The sequence below is a fragment of the Camelus dromedarius genome, chromosome 2, assembly GCF_036321535.1.
Source record: "Camelus dromedarius isolate mCamDro1 chromosome 2, mCamDro1.pat, whole genome shotgun sequence".
Lineage (NCBI taxonomy): Eukaryota > Metazoa > Chordata > Mammalia > Artiodactyla > Camelidae > Camelus > Camelus dromedarius.
Window position 1 is genome coordinate 104,098,803 of NC_087437.1, and position 23,008 is coordinate 104,121,810.

General features: G+C 33.6%; 1 long non-coding RNA gene across 1 annotated transcript in view; it reads left to right on the plus strand.

Annotated features, from left to right (window-relative positions):
• The first annotated feature begins 14,809 nt into the window (after positions 1 to 14,809).
• The window catches only part of LOC135318969 (uncharacterized), a 58,723-nt gene continuing 50,524 nt past the window's right edge, over positions 14,810 to 23,008 (plus strand). Inside the window, exon 1 of the long non-coding RNA XR_010377455.1 lies at positions 14,810 to 14,961. This is a non-coding gene — a long non-coding RNA (uncharacterized LOC135318969). The remainder of the gene's footprint in view (positions 14,962 to 23,008) is intronic.

Consider the following 23,008-nt stretch of genomic DNA (forward strand, 5'->3'; position numbering starts at 1 on the left):
AAAACATACCAAACCGAAATCTATCTTATTTGTTTTATACACTACACTGAAGATGTTTTTCTTTTACTAATACTTTTGTCCAAAGCAATAATTTTTAGAGACAGGATATGTAATATTTAAGAAACAGTTTTTACAGATTCAGAAACTTCTAGATGGGGGAAAAATGAAAATCCCTTATGTAACACGCCTGTGTTACACAGCTAGTTATGGCAAGATTAATAATAAATTGTATTTAAATTTTTAGGGGGAGGCAGTTCTACATTTAAATGTAATATACAAATAATGTACAAATGTACATTTCTACATGTAAATTTTCTACATTTACCCTCTTCACATCAGATAATCTCCTTTCTATTTTGGCCTTATAAACACTCATAATGTATGAAAGCCTTTTTATTTCTGTCCAATATTTCTACAAAAATCTCTGAATATTAAATACATAGTCTGATATTAAAATATGGTAAATGTACACAGAAAGTCTTAGATACATTATCAGACAATAGTTTTAAGTAATTCACAAAGAAATACGATCATATATGCAAAAAATCAAATAGAACATTTGAAAAATAAGTATTGGCTTTTACTCAATTGTACGTACCCTGAAAGTTACCCACACAATTCTAGATTAGAGGATCAATAAAGGGAAAAATTGGGGGATGAGGTTTTTTGTTTCCTTTATTATGTATTAACACTTCAGCTGCAGTACCTACCAAAGTATCCCTAAAAAAATCTTGTCTTTCAAGTCAAGATTTCTGGTTCTATTAAGTAGTTAGGTAATTTACGGCAGCGGGCAGAGATACGTGGAGGAGAAGGAGGATGATCCGGAAGATGGCATTATGCCCACCCCCAGCATAAAGGGGCTTTACTTCCTCTAAATGAGTGCCAGCAAGAAACTGTTTAGAATCCAACAGCCGCAACTGCTCAGTAGCGAGAAGGACTTAACTGGACATGACCCAGTGCTCACTGTAATATAATTAGCATTGTGGTTTAGCACCTCACCCCTTGGGTTTCTCTGTGTGCGTCATGGGTAAGGACATGTACAAAGAGGACAAACATGACTAGGCATTCCTGGACAAGAGCCATCAATCAATCAAAAGACCACCTCTAAGTGAGGGTATGAGAGAAAGGGCAGACAAAGACTGCTGCTTTTTACCCTTGGATCAGGCCACCTCCTGTTCTTAGAGGTGTACGTTCCCTTTGCTAATAAATCCTTTAAAATCTTTCGCTACACAAGGCTCTCCATCTTCCATCTGAATTCTTTTTTTTTTAACATTTTTTTTATTGAGTTACAGTCATTTTACAATGTTGTGTCAAATTCCAGTGTAGATCACAATTTTTCACTTATACATGAACATACATACATTCATTGTCACATTTTTTTTTTCGCTCTGAGCTACCACAAGATCTTGTATATATTTCCCTGTGCTGTACAGTATAATCTTGTTTATCTATTCTGTATTCCATCTGAATTTTTATCTTTCAGATATGATGAGAACTGGGGTCTTTTCCCTTCTCCTTCTGGAGTAACAGATCTTTTTCAAGTGGTAACATTTTTTTCTCCAGGAAAATTATCTTATTAATAAATATGGGACAGCAAGTCTTGAACCAAGATATAATGTAGCTAAATATCAATTTAGTGGGGAACAAATACATGAGATGTTATCTTTCTTCTTTCTTTATATCCTCTATATCAAGATAAATTTTCCACTGTTTAGCTGTTAGGGTAACAAGGTATAATTATGGTCATCATTGTCAATTTTCTTGATAGGAAGAATCTATGATCAGATAGTATCAATAAAGATTGAACTTGAATAGTTGAAAAGTTTTCCCTAGATCTCTGATACAAAATTGCAGGAAGCAAAATATTATTAATCCTCTTCAGCCTTCAAAAGCAACTTGGAAAAAGGACTCTTTTGAGTTGTTTTGAAAGAGATTTGAAACAGATGTTGATAATATATTATTAATATTCACTATTAGATTGAGAAGAAATTTAAAAGAAGTACTGAATAAAGAATTTCTGCCTCTTACAGTTTGAAACAATGCTGTCTCTGCCTTAAAAATGCAATCAAAAAATAAATTAAGATCTTAGCAAACAGTAAGGATTCTCTCCTGATGCTTGGCCAAGACTTCCCTTAAAACACAATGATAATAATAAAATAATCTATGAAGTAACTACTATAATATTTTGATTATATTTGATTACCTTTCAAGATTAATTGTAATCATGAAAATCAGTTTCTTGATGGAAAAATATTCAGGGAAATAGAGACATAAACTAAGGAACTTGATCACATTGCTGAGATTCCTCAAAATTAAAGCCACGCCTTTAGATGTTTCTATAGCTCAAGGACTCAATTTTTTAAAATATTTTTACATAGATAATTATTACTGTAGGCAGTTTATCTAAATGAAGTCCAATGCATGATACTTTACAGATGTATATTTATATAGTAATAAGTACATTTCAAAGCTATGTTTTATTCATAGAGAAAGATGTATAATTTAAAGGCTGTGGATATTAAATTTTAGACATTGATTTTTATTCATTCAATACAAAAGTGTAATGATAATGTGTCATTGATCATATTTATCATTTATTTGAAGGTTATTTTTAAATAAGGAAAAAATATTACTCATGTAATTTTCCTTGAGATATACAAGTACTCATATAAGGAGAGAACTGATTATCTCTCTGAGTGGTACAGGTCGTGGTGATATCAGGAAATATGACGGCGTGTAAACAAGAGGCAGACTCACCTAGGTACTATTCTCATTTAACTGCAGAGAGGCATAGTAAGAAAAAAGAATTAAACTGTAGGTAAAGTCTACATTCTAACTGGTATGATCCTAATCCTCTTATGTTCATTATAACAAGAACACCATTTCCCAGTTTTTAAAATTACCAGGCAAACTAAAAAAAACGATAGTTTGCACTACAGTTGTACCCTTCCCTTCCATATTAGCAAACAAATTTTTGTTTTCACTCAGAGCTTCCAATAGTTATTTAGTATTTAGTAAATCTGCATGGACAGACAAGGATCTCCATATATTGGAAGAAAATTCCAGTGAAAGAAAAGATCAAAATTAAAAACTGAAAGAAATTCAGAGGGAAGAGAAGCAATGTAAGGAATATAAAAAAAAATTGTAGAAATTTAAAAAGCAATTGGATCAAGAAGAGAAAGCTATGAAACAGCAAAAAGCAAACTAAGATAAAATGGGGCTTTTGGCAAATTACTAATAACAAAATAAATGAAAAATATAGATTTTGAAGTAGTTTTGTTAAAAAGTCTCCAGAAAGCAGTGTAAAATGGCAGGGATGATTTCTTTTAAAATATATGAACTAGAGATTCATGTGAGGACAGCCAGTATCCAACTAATAGTAGTTCTGAAAATAGAGCATTTGTGAGAAAATCATCAAATAAAGAAAAAGGTTATGTTGCAGAAATAAAATGAGATTTCATAGTGAATTGGGATCCCTAAGATCTCATAAAACTGATGAACGAAGAGAAAAATAAGAGGTACTCCCTGGCATACAGAAAATTCAGAAAACTAGAATCAGAGATACGCTGATCAACACCAAGACCAGAATTTTCACATATGCAAGAGCTTTGATGTTTTCCCTTCCGTGGATTTTATCTCAAGAAATTACCAAAGAATAAATTATATTAATATGATAACATGGGAATTGGAGTGAAAATTCAAGAGCTAGGCATTTTGGTTAGAAACCATACTTGCCGGATAATTAATATATGCAGTCATTTTCCTTCAGCAAATAGGAAGTTAAATGAAATAAATACATACGTTTTATTTGTATATGTTTTATATGTAGTATGTATAATTTATATACATATATGCACATACAAAATTATATAAAACATTCCTCTTAGCCTTCCTTAAAATTTACCTGTGGCTGTTAATGAAGTTGAAAAAAATTGTAGGAAATATAATAAAACTCTAACTCTTGAGGAACCGGAATACTACTCTGATCCTTAAGTTAATCTTGCCCATAGAGGACAGGGGAATGAGGGATTATGAGACTGATTACAATTTATAGTAGTGTCTATGGGTGCCAGATCCTACCCTCTGATTGTCATCCCAGCCAATGAATGGGTGGTTGAGAAAGAGGTCAGTAGTGGGCAAAATCTCCCTCCTGATTCCCTGGACTATGATGTGATGCGAGTATTTCTCCCTATGAAAATCACCCCAAAACACCACGACACTGCGAAGACTGGAGAAATTAGCGCCACTACCACAGGCTTGGAAATACCGAGCAACTCATTTCTAACATCTCCCCTTTCATCTTACCTACTTAATCTGTCCTAAATTCTGAAGCTTGTAGGTTCACAGAAGAACAGCACGAACGTACTCATGCAGTTACTCCAATTCCAGGTGCTTTTCCAGGTATGCTCCGTTTACTCGACAAAACAACGTGTTTTCCCGCAACTAATATGCAGCATTTAATACTGAAAATTCCTTCCTTTATATGCCTGCTCTGAAGGCCACCAGAGCAGTTTAGGCTTTTGCTGAACTAAGAGATTCCAGACAGCAACTGAGTCAAGAGTTAGGTCTGCAGTTTAGAAGTAAATACCACTGTACACAGGAGAACACTGGGCTCCAGCTTAACCCTGGTCTTCCCTTCCTGATTCTATCAACTTGGACTGACTTAGCCCCTGCAATTTTGTAAGCCAATCAGCTATAATAAATCTCTCATCTAAATCTAAACGGGAATATAATTATAAGGATACACACACACAATTACTCTCCTTCTTAGGTTTAATTCTAGCTGATGCGGGTTGTATGTATAAGATAGAATCCCATCAGGCTAGGCAGAAGCGTGATGGTATGACCTTTATTTGGAAGTCAGTAGAAATAAAGAGGACAGTATTGATGCTGAGTTGACAAATAGGTAGCATATTCTGTGTTGACAGCTGTCAAATTTGAACCACAACCTCCCACTTCTAAGACATTGCCTGCACTGTCAAGGAGAAGCAGGAATTTCATTTCCCGAACACTCTTCCTATTGGACCTGGAGTTGGCTAGTGGTTCTGAAGGTGGGTAGATGAGAGGCTGTGGCAGTCATCCAGGACAGTGCTCTTCACAGACATTGTAGCAGACCCCCTGACTTTAGTTCTATTTTCACAATTTTGGTGGCCAGATAAAATGATCTTTCAACCTTATCCTCTAACTTCTGCTTTGAGGCATGGTGATTAAATGCAATGGTCTATTAAACGACAGCCCCGAAGTTCAACTTTCCAGACTCTTCCACAGCTTCATCTTTTCTACCTGTTCTAGTGTTTCAGACTGAAGAAGTAAATGACTGCAGCTTTCCAGACTCTCACTTTCCCATCATCTTCCACCTTCATGTAAAACCCGATTCTTATATTAAACCCATGTATTTCTAGTACATCTATTTTTCTAACTCAGTAAAAACTATCACATTTATTCCTTCTTGCTTAATGTTATGTATTCTATATTCTACATAAAGGAATGTAGAATACAGATAATGTGTTATTTATAATAAATATAATAATACTATATTATTTATGAATATGTTTAAATAAATTATCTGATTTAGAATGCTAAAATTTTATTTAATTTTTATTTAATTTAATATTTATATTTAATAATATTTTAAACACATTTAATAATATTTTACTCATTCGAATTGCACAAATTCTCAAAATGTATGAAATAAACTCTTCTATTTTATCTAGGCAGACTTCAATATTCTGTACAAAATGTATAAAAGTCAACTAACTTTTCTTAAATCATCTGCTCATTAATTATATATGATTTAGAATTAATTGAAGGTTAGGTGTACATTTGTATAGGCAATCATACACACACGGTTGTATGTATCAATATACATAGTATACAACTGTTTATAAAGATAAGTTTTTTTCTTGTATTTGTTACTTGATATTCTATTATTTGCCCACTGGCTTGACTAATAAAAGATAGCTTTCATATCACATTTAATCTTCAATTCTGATGAGAAATAGATAATTAAGACAATTGATTAGACATTAACATAGATGCAAATAACAGAATAATTTCTCCAGTAGACTTTCTGTAGCATTATTTGAACAATATATCTAATTAACTTGTTTTATACAGCCTAGAAATCTATGGGTGTCTAATTAACATATTTGCATCCATAACGCTATTTGTATTAGCTACAGTCTGACAATCTCCCTTTGGGTTGTCAACTTCACAAGCCAGAAAAATAATTGAAAATTATAAAGACATTACCAATAACACATTCTTTATATTGCACTTTGCATTTGTGTAAATGAATGAATGAATAAAATATTGAAACTAAAATAAACATGGTATATCAATGATTACAAATTGTATTTTATTGTAACCACATTATGAATTACATTTAACTCTGGAAAAAAGAAGCTCATAATAGAAAAAAATTGATTGCTATTTATTTAATCCCTCTATCAATTTCTTCCTCTCTGATATTTTGGTATAGCTTCTCAAAAACTTAAACATATTCTTTACAATAGTAAGGAAAGGCAATAGAGAAAAAGAAAGGGAAAGCATAAAGCACATTCATTCCAAGTATTTTCTATTCATTATCCAAATATGTTCTTTCTCCCACACAGCTCTTTCAGCTAAGTGCATTTAAATACTCAAGGTTCAATACTTTTATTTGCAAAAATCAGAGACTAATAGCTAAAATAGAGTAAAAGAACAGTACAATAATAGTGCTAGGCAAATTATTTAATTAGGGTAATTTACTTTGGCAATACATTCGATGTGATGATTGCATTTCTAATTATTACCTAGCTCGATGTGATTTGAGAATTAAAGTTAGATTTTTTTTTCTTACACTAGAAATAAAAATTATACTTAATGAGACTAGCTAACGAGTAAAAACTATAAGACTCATGGCATTCAAATATACTTAATACATTTTGCCAAGCATATTAGAAAGAACTGAGATTGCAAAATACTCTGTGCTTCATTTTAGTGTACAGTTATATAACCCCAAAGAAATAAGATAGGACCTAATGAGTTTGTCCGTAGTGTAGGCGCTGGAAGAACGTTTATCTGGTGCTGCTGGCATTATCATAGGAATTTAGAAATAAGTGAATGCCACTGAACACAGAAGAGGATTCTTTCAAATTAGAATTTTCATTTGAAGAATATGGGTGCACTGTGTAAATAAAAAAAGTAAAAGACTACATTTATTTATGCATGTTCAAGTTATTTAATTTTTGAAGTATTATATGGTATACTATAGCTATAAATCTTCTGTTTATATCAGATTTGGGGTGAAGGCAGATATTCAGTAATTAAGACTTTTTAGGCATACCTTTAGTTTTGATTTATTAAAGATAAATAATAAGTATAAAAAAGGAAGTGTTTAACAAAACAGTAACATTGACATACAAATGACAGTTTTATTACTAACAATAGTAACAGGAATGCATGTATTTGTTCAATTTATTGTGTTCTCATTTTTTTCCAAAAATATAATAAACAAGAAGTAAAGGAAAAAGAAAAATGCCATATGATACTGCTTATATGTGAAATCTAAAAAAAGAACACAAATGAATTTATTTACAAAACAGGAACAGACTCACAGACATAGAGAACAAGATTATAGTTACCAGGGGGTAAAGGGAGCAGGAAGGGATAAATTGGGAGTTTGAAAATTGCACCTCATGGGGAAGGATGGAAATGCTAGCTATCTTAACTGTGGTGGTGGTTTCATGGGTGTATACATCTATCAAAATTCATCAAATTGTAAAAAAAAAAAAGTGAACCAAGGTGTCTAAAACACAAGAATATGAAAGGGAATACCAGCCAGAATTCCCCATCTGAGTCCCGTCAATTGAAAAATGGGGGCCAATCTCCAAGGAGAAGAGAAAGCAACAGAACAATCATCACTGAGCTAAAAGAAAAGTGACAAAAATATGTATCTGGCAGAAAACAGTGGAGTATCGATCTCAAATCCTATTTTAATCACACTTAATGATCCAGCATTTACTTGCTCTCACAAGAGCAAAACAGGTTGACATCAAAGACCACAAACTCTAATCTTTCCCGTACAGAAATATGAAGCTGCTGGGGTGTCTCACCTCCTTTTCACTTCTTTTACCTTCACACACATTCAAATTTAGGGACTAGAAGAGAAAGTAGTAAAAAGTACACACTGAAGAAATCATATTAAATAACATGACAAGATTAGGATGATCATGGTGATATGGTAAAGAGCCAAATGGGGACAAACGGTTGACCATATTACACGACATGCAAAGGGATCTGATTTTTTTGCTGACGGGTTAGCACCTCTCAGGCATCAGGTTCTTGCACAGAAAGGAGAGCGGTGTTGAAGCCATAGAGTCTTAGATAAATGACACACAGAGAAGCCTATTAATAAAACTGCTAATTAATAAGTAACATGGTTGAGTGGTAAGAGGCTGAAATTGTGGGTAGGGTGGTGAATACCGAAAAAAAGTAAGAGACAAAGAGGAGCAAAATAAAGGTTAAAACGGTACTCGTTAATGATTAATTAGACACGGTAGATGAGGAAGAGAATGAGTCAAATTAGAACCATATATTTTACAACCTAGGAGACCTGGAGAAACATATCATCATGATGAAAATTAAAGGGACCAGGATGAGGCTCCAGTTTAAAGTGTAATGTGATTAGGTCAGTTTTATCCATATTAAACTCAAATTAATACTGGATAATCAGCATAAGAACAGTCAAAGGGAAGTTAAAAAATTGGAGAAAGAGCAGAGAAAGAAGGTCTGAGGTAGACGGGGAAAATCTTGAGAAATATATTCAGAAGATAAAGGCTGACAAAATCTTGAAAAGTACTCACTAGTGAGAACAAGATTTGAGAAAAATAATGGAAAGACAGAAAACTAATCAACAAATATAGGAAAAGGACAGGATACTTCAATATACCTGCACATAGAATAGGAGAGAATTTCAGGAAGATAATGCTTTTGTTGCTCCAAATGCTCCTGACATGAATGGAAGGGAATAAAAACTCGTAGATCCAAAATATGACTTAAACATTACAATACATTGTATGCTAGAAATAGAACAAAGGAATGTTATATTTACTATTATGCTAACATTTTCATTTTTAAATTAGCATCAGCTTCTTTAAAAAATGCCAAATCCATCCACGTGAAATGTGACATAATATAAACTATTAATCATTCCCTCGGAAGAATGTGAGAAAAGATTTTGCATCATACTTACATTGCATGTCTAAGAAATTGATGCTCGTTCTACTCTGTGTCACATTTCTTTGATTTTTATTTATTTAACACACACACACAGAGTGACTGTCAGTTATTTGTTTGTAAAATGCTTCAAATAAAACCCACACATTGAAATTGATTGCTTTGCTTTTAAGTTGTTTTTAATATATCAATTGCTTTTTTATTCTTTATTTTACTTTGAAAAGTATTTGTTGAAGAACTTCCATGTGTAGAAAAAACTTAACTCAGCAGGCCTGGGTTGCTCAAACACTGCACATTTCCAAGAAAGGGCTGTCTTTGTAGCTGGCCTTTGCCTGGCTTGCAAGACATGAGCTCTAAGCCCTTGAAATATTTTGCCTGATAAGTGTGTTTCTTTTTGACACCTGTGGCCTTTGGGCACAAGCATCTAATTGGACCAGATAGTTTATGCTAACAACATTATTTATGGTGACTGACTGCTTTTTGCTCTGGGGGCTAGACTCTAACCAGCAGAGGTCAAGCATGCATAAATTATTGACCCCCAATAACTACCCAGGACACCCAGACTCAGATTAGCTTTCTTGGTTAAGAACACTTTACACTCTAATTTAAAAAGGTACATGCACCCCGGTGTTCATAGCAACACTATTTACAATAGCCAAGACGTGGAAGCAAGCTAAATGTCCATCAACAGATGATTAGATAAAGAAGTTGTAGTATACACATACATATATATACAATGGAATACTACTCAGCCATTAAAAAGGAATAAAATAATGCCATTTGCAGCAACATGAATGGACCTGGAAATTGACATACTCAATGAAATAAGACAGAAAGAGAAAGGAAAATGTCATATGATATCACTTATATGTGCCATCTAAAAAAATGACACGAATTTATTTACAAAACAGAAACAGACTCAAAGATATAGAAAACAAACTAATAGTTACCAGGGAGGAAAGGGGGTGGAGGGATAAATTGGAGTTTGGGATTTGCAGATACTACTATATACAAAATAGATAAACAACAAGGTCCTTCTGTATAGCATAAGGAACTATATTCAGTATTTTGTAATAGCCTATAATGAAAAAGAATATGGAAAGGAATATATATGTGTGTATAAATGAATCACTATGCTGCACACCAGAACTTAACATTGTAAATGGACTATTTCAATTTAAAAAAAGAACACTTTACACGTGCTGTCACATAGCATTGCTGGGAGAATTAAGCACATTGAGCAGTTCCACTGGGAGAGGACACCTGGAAGTTTGTGTCTGGTCTCCCCTAGACTCTGGCCCAAGTGTCTTTTCCCTTTGTTTATTTGAATCTGAATATTTTACTGTACTAACACTGTATTTACTCCATGAGAATGACAGCTTCTCTGCATCCTGTGAGTTCTTCTAATAAATTATTGAGCCTGAGGGTTTTTCTTGGGGAGTCCAACACACCATCATTTGTGCTTTAACTTTCTAGCCTGTCTAGGCTACATGACTAGAGGGACATAAAGGCCCCTACGGGGACATCTGCCTCCGCGTGCTGTCTCCAAGCCAAATTCATCACACAGATGTTGTTGGTTCAATTTCAAGGCTCGAGTCCTTGTGAGAATAAGAAGACCCCAGAGGAGGTGTGCCTCCAAGTCTCTTGGGCCTGCCCAAATTTGCCTGAACTCTCCTCTTGCTGTATTACATTATTCGCCTTTGTTAAATCTATGTGAGTATGTTCTGAGGAGTATTGTGCATTATTTCAAATATATGAACTTGAGTAACTTTTATACCTATATTACAAAATAAATGATTAAATCTAAGGTTAAAGCACTTAAAATAATGGGACTTACCATTTATGACCTAATATTGGATCATATCAGTAACTTCATCAAATCAACTTCACAGACATCTGATCAGATACATAAAATCAATATGCAATCAATTCTATTGTTATCAAAACGTTTTCATTTTTAAAAAGGAAAAATTCTAATCAATCTGTGTTTGTAACCACTGTCATCAGGAATGGACCAGGATGCCTAAGAAATGTCATAGCAATTAAACCCGTTGGAAGAAAATCAACATTTCGTTACCATAGTTTTAAATTGCATGCATAAAAACAAAACCTTAAATATCATAAAATTATAAAAATTTGATACAAAGTCTTGAATAATTTCATAATCATCAGTGTTTTGCTGACCCATATTTTCAGCGTGAACTAAAGAGCAGAGGTAGAATCAAAATTTTTTTTTTAATTTTCTTACTTAGAATTTGTTTTCTAAGATCACCCAAAGCAGCTCTCTATGAAATAGAAAATAATTAAAGGACTTCTTACTACTTCTACCCATAGGAGAAGAAAGCATCAAAAAATTAATTGAACAATAAATATCACAACAGGGAAATAACATTATTTGAGTATTACCATCCTCCTGGCTGAAGTCCCAGAAGCAAATGAACTCATGGTTGTCAAAGACTGAAAAGTAAGTCGTAAGTTTTCTTTTAATTCTGCGTTAATGCAAAGAATATACATATTTCTGAAACACCAGTGCTAAGATTTAGCATCATCTGAAGTCCTATAAATAAGGTGAAAGCAAAATAGCATGACTTGTATTCGTACAGCATTGCTGAGATAAATACGCTGTGTAAGATTTTTGGAATAAGGGTATACAGGCCAATGATAACACAGATCACACTTGCTTTCATAAAACCATATTATATCATTTGTTTCTGTCGCTTTGTCAGCCCATCATTATTATTATTTTATTATTTCTTCAACTGGCCCCAAAAAGCTTAGACTATTTCATAGATCTCATACTGTTGCTCAATATTTTCATCAATAAAATGGATGATGTAATAATAGCATACTAATTTAGTTTGCAGGGGCCGTTTCTTTTTGAAAACAGAGACTTAAAATATCTGCTTGAAGGTGAAAGTTAGAAATCAATTAGAGCTGAACAGGCAAGTACTGAGACCCAAGGCATCAGAGTTAAGTTAGTAGGAGTCAGTCCTGGGGGCATAATCACAGGACAGAGGGGAGAGTCAGTGAGCTTCTCTGTTTAGGAAAGAAGCACCTTGAAAGAGAAGAGAAACCACTGGAGATCCAGCTCCCGAGATTCTATGGGATCTGGGTGCTGCTCACGTCTGTAAGCCTGACCTTAGTCACTCTTTGTCATCTCACAACCGCTCAACAAAGCTCATTGATCAGGCACAAGGAATGATTCCATTCTTCCAAAGGACTGTTATAAGCACTGTTTTTTCTTGTTGTCTTATATTCATTCAGCCTCAGTCATTCCATAGAGTATTTCCAACCTCCTACTCCTGATCTCTGTGTAGTATTTGTATTTCAAAAATGCGTTCAGTGACCACCCTTTTACCTTTTCCCTTTTGCTCGGATGACTTCAGTTAGTGCTCTTGTAATATATGATTATGTTTGCAGCCATAGCATGAACCAAATATTTTGATATTTCTTTTGCTTCATATCATTTTGTCTTCAGACTGAAACCTTCCTGAGTGAAGCAGGAGTATCAATTTTATGCACTTTTGTAAAACTTAAGTCTAGCACAATGGCTGATATGAAGGAAGTACCCAATAATTATTTATGTTTGAAAAATGTATTTTCACTTTACTTTTAGCCACTTACAGGATTCATTTTAATTTTTCAGAATTTTCTCTCCAAATTACACAATATCTAATATACACATTAGTTATACATACATAATTTGTAATATACAATTTATAAGTTTTTCTACATGTAGGACATAGACTTAATAATTCATGAAATATTTATTCTAACTTCCTACTTACAATAGCATGAAAATACTATTCTTACACATTTTCAGGTATTGAAATGATCGTAGACTCCTCTAATGCGATAATAATAAATTATAGACTATATTTTCTTACTATGTCTCCCTTTCTACCTGTTTCATATTTTTCCTACAAGATTTTATGCATGATAAATTATTAAAGACGAACCTATAGAATTCATAAAGTGGGAAAACTTTAACAAAACTTTATAAATAACAAATATGTAGTTTCATGAATAATTTTTACTATTCTTGATTTCCTCAGTGGCCTAGAGATGCCCAATTATCATTTCAAACATAGAATCTTGGCAATGATCTGAGGAGACAAAGATCACTTTAGAAGTAAATCTGAGTCACATAAATCTGCAGATTGTCTTGCCAAAATACTGACCCTAAGGAAATTCTTTCCATTTCCTCTAAGACCCCCAAAATCAAAAAGAACACTACCAAAAGCAAACAGCACACTCTGGGCAAGAATGTTCTTCCCTCCACATCTCTGTTTGTTCCCCCTTTTAATACTGAATTTCCCTTAGGGTTGGTATACCAGTGTAAGTTAAAATTCTGGCAGCCAGCTATTTCTGAAGGATCTCCAAAGCATTGCTACTCAAGTACAGGGATCTCCACATTTTAATTCCAGAAACACACCATCCCAGCAAAAAAGGATTTTATTCAGACAACTCCTATGGCCCAGCCAGACCCAGCACACTCTGGTAAGAAAGCCGCATCCTCCTCTCTGAGGAGAGGGACGTTTCTCAGGGACATTTTAATTGACTAGCATATGAAATGACCAACTCCAGGAATCATTTTGGGCAACTGAAATACTACAATTGGGTATCAATGAAGCATCAAATGGCTAACCAAGATAGAAATCCCTAAACGAGTATGTTCTCCTATTTTACAGCTCTGACCGTAGCAGTCTGCCAGTCAGTGATACATCACAATGCCATGAAAACTGTGCTTGTGTAAATTCATAATTGTATCAGGCAAAAATCATTGTCAAGATTTTTGATCAACATGGTATGCAGTTGTGTTTGTTAGGACTGATACACATGCAATATACAGCAACAGACAGTAGTGTCCAGTTTGTGTGGCAAGGAGAGCACAGTGACATCTGGCTGCTCAAGCTGAAACATGAGGCTGTAAAAGGCCCTTTAAAAATCATACTAGAACACAATTAAATGTGAAAAACAATTTCATAATGAACATTGAGAGCCTGAAAGATTGTTGTAAAATATAACACATTTTTTAGCCTCGGATAATTATCAGATTTTTTAAAATTAATTAACTATCTACGGCTATTTGAAAAAAAAGGCAAAATGCAAGATTTTGAATTTTTCTGACAAAGGATAGATACTCAAGAACCATTCACAACGTACTTCCTTACGTTAACTGACCAATCCAGTGGTTAGGCAAACTGATCATAGATCTGTAGAATTAACGGAACATCAGAGGACATTCGGTACAACATATATTTAGTGTAGTAAGAATTGCCTGTGCTACATATTTGAAAACATTTCCTCACAAGATGACTCATCTCAAATGGTGGTTTTTCTCATTATTGCAAAACAGTTCCTACCTTCGGCAGAAAACTGCTTCAACAACTTCCTGCCCTTGGTCCAGCGGTGCTCCCAGAACAGCAGCTCCTGCTCTCTCACGGAACAGTCCTTTAGATATGTGACGATCTCTGCTGGAGGAGGTCACGGAGAGGACACCACTGCCTGCTGACCCAGGAGCCCGCCCCGCCCCGCTGTCCTTAGAACAACCTCCCACCTACGGTCTGCTAGTCCCCTAGCAGCCAGTTCCAAGGACATACATAGCCTTGAGACAGTAAGGTGCTGTTGAGACCATCCGGCCAGAATATATGACTGGACCTAGTCAAGAACGCTATGCAAACTTTGAAGATGCTGGCGGGCGGGTGCGGAGATCTGCTTCCTGGCACGGAGAGAAACCTTGTATGTAAATTTCCTTGTTCATTAAAACAGCCGCCGCCAATCTGGAGTATCACTTTCTTCAGTTTCTCCTTGCTTTCCGGGTCGGGGGCACCAGTTTCAGATTTCACCTGGGGAATTCCCCAGAGGTTGCAAACCAGCAGTCTCATTGAATGATTGTTGTTTTCAGGGTTGGTTTGTTTGGTTTTATTTTTTCCAATGTTGCACATTGTTTCATTCCACTACACTTAATGCCAAGAGCTTTAGATTTCTAATCCCCTGCCTAGGTTTATCTGACAACATCCAATTTTGCAAATCAGCTTAAAAAAAATGTTCAAGATAGGATTCCAGAAAAAGAACTTCAGTAGTTATGAATCCTGGACTTCTACACCCCAGACTAGACTGCCTGGACTTTACGACAGTCAGTACATTTGTGAAATGACGCAGATTGCAGTCAACTAATACCCTTGGTAGTCAGTCCTGTACGGGTCATTTGTTTTTGACCAAAATATGGGAACTTGATCCATACTAAATTTTAACTGCGTTTCTTAGCACCATCAGCTTTGCCACCAAAACTCTTTTTAAATCATGGTTCTGATTTTTATTTTATAGAATATCTTTTAGCATACACCACTCCTATGCTTTATTCTATCATTAAAGCACATACACATACAAACAGTGAATTAAGCATTGTCTGTTAGAAAACTCCTAACTTTTTTTATATTCAGAGAAAAATCTGTAAAAAGAAAAACTAAATAACACAAGCAGCCACTTTTATTTTTTGGAACTTTTTATTGACTTTTATTTGTTTTTATTAGAACTTATCTTAAGCAACGACTGAATTAGTAAATTTGCCATGCACTCTTCTCATTTGCATTTTTGAGATTTTCTTATAAGATTATGTGTTACTACTCTGATAACTAACTCAGTACATTCTTTTAAAACTTTAGTAGATTTTTTTCACAGAAAACTAATCAAACAACTTACTGCACACTGAAAAGATGAAAACCAGGCAACCAGTGAACAAAAAATTTTATCATTCTCTATTCAATCATTTCCTTCAATACTTTTCCTATAATAGATGTTTAAGAAATGTTTTTCTGAGTGTTTATCTGTTTAGTGTATTGTTCACTTAAGTCTCCTCTACTTGGTACTTGAAAATGGGTGGTAATAGGAATGATGCATGCACAATTTGGATCTGGTGAAATTCTGATAGTATTCAACGAATAATTAAATACACTTCATATAATTTAGGCTGAAACTATGTCAGATGAGTAATTAAAATTTCCTCATCAACATATACAAACTTAATACAGTTGTATTAAGTTGTATTATTTTTAAAGGATTTTTATTTTTTTAGGTTTATGGCTTGCACTATTACAAAGAAAATCTGATACTTTGTGTTATTAAATCTTGTCACAAATAAAAATTAGCAGAGATATCTCTATTTGCTTTCTAGAGCTATTGTATTACTGATAAAATGGAATAAATATTTGGACAAATTCACTTAGGTGGGATATAGTTTTGAATTAACAAAACAATAATGGGATCACAATATTACAAAAATTTTTTTTAAGATGGGTAGTTTTTTTTTTTTTTTTAGGATAAAAAGCTCTTCTGTGTGTTTTTAGCAAATGAGGACAGCTACTAGGACTAATGCTTTGCTCTGCATTTTTCTTTAGTCATATGCTCTCTTAAAATAGGTCATTGTTACAAATGAGACCTATGTTGGTTATTTGTCATATAAACAGAAGGGTCAAGATGTGCTGACATTAATTGGAAAAAGATATCCATGCCTTCTTCTCTGAGATCAATTTATATGTTGTCATTTTCCCAGAATAGCCACCTTAATCATCGCCTACAGAAAATACTCACCTGCTAATTTCAAAAGATATATTCAACCTAAGCAGTGACTTATAGTGCTATTTTTAAAACAGACTGTCATTTTTAGACATATTAATCATGTTTATTGATTGTAAGAACCCAAGGTGCACTAGGGCAATTTAATGCACACCATTGAAATAGAACAAATTCAGTCATGGCCTACACATTGCCAGACTCTGCGAACATTACACCACAGCAAAGGACCAGGACTTGGCCAGGACAAAATGTGACCACCCTCAAAGGCCAAAAATCATATATTTGAAGTCAGAATCTGAAAAGTGACTTATTCATTGTGCTTATGGGATAGCATGAGCTTAATAAATACGAAATGTATGTAGTTTTCTGCATACCAGTATATATCGAGTTTATAAATTCAACATAAAAATTTTACTATCAACTTGTATAAAGATAGAGACATATTTGTTATGTGCTATTTAAACTGTACAATGTATATGTATATGTATATATATTAGCTCTAATTAATATAAATAGATAGACTAGACCAGCTCTAGACAAGAGAATCAAAAAGATGAAAAATTTCAGCTATTATATTCTGATGGGACCATGGATAAAGAAAAGCCTAGGCAAGATTTTGTCTTAAAATTTCTATCATAAGATTTATCATTAAAAATCATAGTATGCACATTTACACCCTGAGAGCTGTTTTGGTGGCAATTTAATATAATTGTACTAGTTCTCATCTATGCTAGTAATGCATAGTACAATGCATGGTTACAATGTCCAAAATAAATTCACTTTAACATGAATTGTAGTGAATTATAATTTTTCACTATGTGAAATGACTGCCTCTAGTACCCTTTTCTCTACATTTGTGGAAAGAACATCATAAGAATATTGAGGCACATGTATAGAGGGCTACATTGTGTATATGTTCATCAACTGTGTAAGTTTTTACTTGTTCGCTAAATTTAAATGTCATTTATAGCAAGAAAAATCTTCATTCATTATTTCACTGGCCTAATGCTTTCTTTTCTTATTAACATGTATACAGACTTTTAGATATGTAATTATATATTTTCACTGTTTTTATTTCAAATTCCTAATATTAATACAATAATTATGTAATGTTCTTCTGGGATAAAGTACAATAATACATACCATTGAATCCATAGTGTTGAAACTAAGATCATGTACACTGAACTATTTTGTGTTTTATTTTTTAAATTTATATTTATTGAGGTATAATTGACACACGTTACACTAGTCTTAGGTGTAGGAGTCAATGGCTAAGTATTGTATATGCTGCAAAATGATCACCATAGTCTAGTGAACATCCATCCCCTAACTAAATTACAATTTTTTTCTTGTGAAGAGAACTTTTAAAATTTACTCTCCTAGCAACTTTCAAATATGTAGTACAGTATTATTAATCATAGCTGTCATGCTGCACATTACAACCCCATGATGTATTTATTTTACAACTAGAAGTTTGTACCGTTGACTCCCTCCACACATTTTGCTTATCTACCCCCAACCACCGCCTCTGGCAACCACCAATAATCTTGAAATATTTTAAATTTTGCATAACACAATTATCTGTGAATATTAAGTTTTTCTTATCTTCTTAATTTATTCTATGAATTTGTAACAATGAGATGTCCAAATCTTGTCATACGATAAAACTTTTAGCCCCCAAATTATCTTACTACATTGCTTTTTGTGGGATCTGAGATTATTGGCAATGAAAATGTACTAAACTTTTTACTGGGACAATGAATCACTCCAGTGCTAGATGCCATTTAATTTATAACATTCTTTCTATTTCTATTTATTTCCTACAATGACTTTTTCTTTTGTTACTGATAATAAATCTTTTGATTATTTACGTTTGGTTAACAACCATATTTATTCTGAATTTGAATAAATTTCTATTAAAATATTTCCAAATTATCTATCAGATCTAGCAAAAGTATTTCCCAACTCCTCAAACTTAAATTTTAGTTTTTATGATTTTATTGAATCAAAATTTCAAGTGGGTTTGTACCTGTAACTGCCAGTATTTCTCTGTAAGATAATTTAATTGCATTAGAAGACTGTAAAGATATGACAGAATAAATAATCTGTTAGTAAATTTCTGACCAGAAATTTCTGCGCTGTTAAATCTGAGTTATGGGAGTGATACAAATGAGTAATAATGGCATGTGTATTCTTATTTATCATAAATATTGTTACACTTTTGCTTAATGTTATATATTGTCTATTGTTAATTACTGATTTAGATTGCTTTCTCTTCATTTTAATGGTGAGTTCCTTTTATAATTTATCTATTAACTTTACTATGTATATACTGTGTACATTTTATTTTATGATGATGCATTAATTAATTATGAGTAGTTTTCTATTATATAAATTATTACCAAAAATATAATTCTAATATCTAGTGTAGCACACTGATAAAGAGTTTGGGTTCTTTAATTACACTGCCTATGTTTTAAACTGAACTCCAGAATTTAGCGTCATGTGATGTTGTGAAAACTACTAAACATCTCATGACTCAGATTCCATCCCACTAAAATGAAAAAGATGACATAACTGTTCCATGAGATCAATCATGTGAGTTTTAAATATGTCAGTATATACTAAGCACTTAGACTAATACCTGACATGTAGTTATCATCACTTAAAGCATGTGTCACACGTATCATTTAAATTTTTCCTATAGTAGCGATGTTACTATAAAACAAACATTTGAATAGAAAGAGAAATTTAAATCAAATATTAAACACTGTATTTTCATGTTGGTTATTTTAGTGAACTTTACTTTCCTCTCTAACAGTTTTATTACTAAAATATACCTGAAGGTACGTCTTTGATCTCATTTAATGCATGATTGCACTAAAATCTGGTTATATGATAAATATAGACCAAAATATTACAGATATAGTTATCTATCAGGAGTTAACAAAATCATCTTAATAAAACAAATTGAAAAGCAAAGGTGCAACTGATTGGAATTTAGTATCTAAAATGCAACAAGAGTATCAATGGTAAACATGGCCAACTCAAAACAAAATCTTTATTATACCAGTTTGCTGATGTGTTTTAGGATATTTTCAACATTATTTAGCTGACACTCTTCTCAGTATATTAATAATACAGAATTTATTTTATACCTTTAATGCAAGATTTAATGAATCTTAATAACTCACTAATAAGTTAACTAGTATATAATTTTTAGTCTTAAATGAAAATGTCTGTAGAATTATAATTATCCAATAGTTCAGATGTAAATTTCCATTTTGGACCATCCTGTATCTAACTCTGTGAGCTTCAAGAATGATGTGCAATCATTATTGCCCCCTTTTTTCTGTTCCATAAAGATTGGAAGCTCTGCTGCTCCTAACTGGCACAAAGGGAACTTTATAAGCCAGTGGGTACCCAAGTCTTATGATTTCTAAGTTCCTTTCCATCTCTCAGATCCCATAGAATTCTCCATCAACCTTCTTCCTCAAAGTCTCTAAAACCAACTCATTGCTGATATGGAGAAAGTTTTAGCAGGATGGGTAGAAGGTCAAACGAGCCACAACATTCCCTCAAGCCAAAGCCAAAGCTAGAGCAAGGCTCTAACTCTCTGCAATTCTACAAAGCTTGAGGGTAATGAGGAAGCTTCAGAAGAATAGTCCAAAGCAGCAGAGGGAGGTTCATGAGGTTTAAGAAAAGAAAATGTCTCCAGAAAACCGAAGTACAAAGTGAAGCACCAAATGCTGATGCAGAAGCTGTAGCAAGTTATCCAGAAGGTCTAGCTAAGATTATTAATGAAGGTGGCTACATCAAACAACAGGTTTTCAATGTAGCTGGCATGATCTTCTATTAGAAAAAGATGCTACCTAGGACTTTCATAGCTAGAGAAGAGAAGTCAATGCCTGGCTTCAAAGCTTCAAAGGACACACTGTCTCTCCTGTTAGGGACTAATACAGCAGGTGACCTTAAGTTGAAGGTAATGTTTAATTACCATTTCAAAAAACCTAGAGCCCTCAAGAATTATGCTAAATTAATTATGCTTGTGTTCTATAAGTGGAACAACAAAATCTGGATGACAATACATCTGTTTGTAACATAGTGTACTGAATAGTTTAAGCCCCCTGTTCAGACTTACTGCCCAGAAAAACAACCCCTTTCAAAATATGACTGCTTAATTACAAAGCACCTGCTCACTCAAGAGTTCTAATGGAGACATACAATTAGATTGATGTTGTTTTCATGCTTGCTAATGCAACATCCATTCTGAATCCCATGGATCAAGGGGTAATTTTGACTCTCAAGTCTTATTATTTAAGAAATATATTTTGTAAGGTTATGACTTCCATTGATAGATTCCTCTGATGGATCTGGGCAAAGTCAATTTAAACCTTCCTGGAAATGCTTCCCCATTCTAGATGCCATTAAGAATATTTAAAATTCATGGGAAGAGTTAAAAAAAAAAAAACATTAACATTGACAGGAGTTTGGAAGAAGTTGATTCCAACCCTCATAGATGACTTTAAGAAGTTCAAGATGTCAGTGAAGGAAGGAACTGCAGATGTGGTAGAAATAGCAAGAGAGCTAGAATGAGAAGTGGAGCCTGAACACTTAACTGCATTGTTGCACTCTCATGACAAAACTTTCAGGGACGAGGAGCTTCTTCTTTGGACGAGCAAAGAAGGTGGTTTCTTGAGATGAAATTTACTCCTGGTGAAGATGCTGTGAGCAATGCTGAAATGACAGCCACCGATTTGGGATATTACATCAACGTAGGTTGATAAAGCAGCAGCAGGGTTTGAGAGGACTGATCCCAATTTTGAAAGTTCGACTCTAGGTAGAATGCTATCAAACAGCATCACATGCTACAGACAAATTATTTGTGAAAAGAAGAGTCAACTGATGTGGCAAGCTGTATTTTTATCTTATATTAAGAAATTGCCACAACCACCCCAGCCTTCAGCCACTACCACCCTGATCAGTCATCAGCATCAGTCAGCAGCCATCAGCACCTAGGCAAGACCATCAGCCAGCAAAGAGATTATGACCTACTGAAGGTTTGGATGATTTTTTAGCAATAAAGTATTTTTTTTGTTTTGTTTTATGCCCTTAATTTTTTGTTGTTTTATTGTTTCATTCAGGAGCATTTACAGAGCATTTAATATTAGTTACAAATAAGGCAGGTTGTAGGAACAAAGATGAGAAAAATGTGATTTTAGTTTTTTGCCCCAGAGTTTTCAGTCGAACAGATGTAAATAGGCAAATAAGTAATCACAATGTGGTATATGATTTATGTTTCTATCACATCCTCTAAATCTGAGTCAAAAGATAGCAACCCTTAATTAATGAATCACTGATAACATTGTAAGTGCTAAAAGACATGGCTTGCTCTAACAAATTTTGGTTCATAACTGAGAATTTAAAGCATGTGATTATAGGTTGTGTTTTCCTTTTTTCTTTTTTTTCTTTTCTTTTTTATTGATTTATGTTTAAAAAACCTTTTTTTTTTGCAATAAAGTATTTTTAATTGGAGGTATGTACATTGTTTTCTTAGACACAATGCTATCGCACCCTTAGTAGACTATATTGTAAATATAACTTTTATATGAACTGAGAAACCAAAACAATTGTGTGACTGGCATTATTACAATATGTGCTTCATTGGGATAGTTGGGAACTGAACCTGCAATATCTCTGAGGTATGCCTGTAAGATCTAGATTATGTTGTATCTGGATAATACTGTTGATCTCTATAATGTATGACCCAGAGACTCCTCTTAGTGTGGAATTTGGCTCACAATAACTAAATTTCACATGAGAAAGAAGTAGACTAAAAAAATGTAAATTTGTAATCAGAAATCAGAGTCAGAAACCAGGATATCTGAAGATCATATGATTATTTTAACATCTTGCTATCATCTGGTGACTTGGTAATCCACTTGAAAATAAGGTAGTTAGATTTGGTTAGGACTAAAAAGAATTTATACTATATCATATGTTGATTTCAGATTATTGATGTTTTAAGTATTCCACAATTCTTCATTAAGAATTTCTCCAGCTATAAAATTTGTTCTGAGTTTTTCTTTAGTTTTGCTAAGGAAATCAGAATAGTGTCATCCATTTGGTGGGATTCTACTTTCTCACAGTATTGCTCTGATGTTCACAAAGTTCTATATTGGCATCTTCCCACAATAATTCTTCTCTTGCT